Below are 1,655 nucleotides of genomic sequence, written 5' to 3'. Positions count from 1 at the left end.
AATTCTGACCTTCTCCCTGATCGCCAGTATGGATTCCGCAAGGGGTCTGACTGACTTTTGTCATTCTCACTAAGCCGTTTCGGTGAAACTTTTGTTGTTGCTTCAAGACATCTCTTAGATATCTATCCAATTCTGACCTTCTCCCTGATCGCCAGTATGGGTTCCGCAAGGGTCTTCCTGACTGGCGCTTGGTCATTCTCACTAAGCCGTTTCGATGAAACTTTTGCCGTTGACCTAGACATCTCGAAATCTTTTGACAGAGTATGGCACAAATCTTTGTTTTCTAAACTACCCTCCTACGGATTCCTTCCACCCGATCTATCGTTGCTGTGGCAGACGGTCACTGTTCTTTCCGTAAACCTATCAACAGTTGTGTCCCGCAGGGTTCTGTCCTGTCTCCCTCTTTCTGTTGTTCATTAACGATCCTCTTTTCAACACAAACTGTCATATTCATTCGTACGCCTATGATCCCACTCTGCACTACTCAACACCTTTTAAAGACCCTCCCAACGGGAAGTACGGGAGTCTCGGCTGAGGCTGCAGAACGTTTAATTTCAGACACTGCTATCCTTTCTGAATAAGGAAGGACGAACCTTGTGTCCTTCAATGCCTGAAAACTCAGTTTCTTCACCTATCAACTCGATACAAGCTTCCAAACACCTATCCCTATTTTTGACAACACTCATCGGTCTGTCCTTAACTCAAAATCTTAATTGGAAACTTTATAATATTATCTCATCTCTTGCTAAATCAGCTTCCTCGATGTCAGGTCCCTGCACCCTCTCCGCCAGTTCTTTTCCCTCACAAATGTTGTCAATATACAGGGGCCTTGTCCGCCCTCGCATGTAGTATGCATTTCATATGTTAGGCCTCGACACACATCTCTATTTGACAGAGTCAAGTCTAAGGCTGTTTATCTCATCAAATCCTGCCCTCTTGTGAGCAGTCTTTTGCCTCTTAACTTTCGCGGCAATGTTGCATCATCTAGGAAATTAGGAAAAACATTGCAAAACAGCTTGGGTGCCGTGGCTTCACGCACGAGGAAATGTTTGTGGCTAATTCACGCCGAGTTGATAAAGAGCAAGAGGACCTTGCCAAGGAGAGTCTAGTCCGCTGTGCGTTTAGTATAGCCAGACGACACGTTCAAAGAAATATAGACTTATTGCGTCCACCCTCAAAGACATTAGAGTTTCTCAGACACAGCCTCCTAGTCTCCGAAAACTCTAATGTATACCTGAAACGTATTAGAGGTAGATGGATAGAGACAGAGAGATAGCGAAATGAGAACATAAGAACATAAGGAGTCTGTAAGGCCGATGGCCTTATTCAAGGTAGCTCCTGTTAACCTAACCACACCAACCTCACCATCCATGAACATAATTATCTGGCCTTTGCTTGCAAGTATGCTGCCCACACCTTCCCTGTGAACCCAGTGCTGGTTTGGTGTTTAATGTGCTATGTAACTCAATTATCCTTCGCCTCCACCACCGTGTTCCTGACGAGCCGCTTAGTGGAACCTTTGTGTGCTGACCACCGCCTGCTGGGGCCTTGCGTGCTGACCTCCCGCCACTGGGAGCCGGTCTTGAAGGCGAGCGTGGCGGGCGTGGTCCAGCACGGCGCCGTACTTGCACAGGAGGGAGACGCCCATGACGAAG

The sequence above is a fragment of the Eriocheir sinensis genome, unplaced genomic scaffold (assembly GCF_024679095.1).
Source record: "Eriocheir sinensis breed Jianghai 21 unplaced genomic scaffold, ASM2467909v1 Scaffold404, whole genome shotgun sequence".
NCBI lineage: Eukaryota > Metazoa > Arthropoda > Malacostraca > Decapoda > Varunidae > Eriocheir > Eriocheir sinensis.
This window is presented reverse-complemented; position numbering follows the sequence as displayed.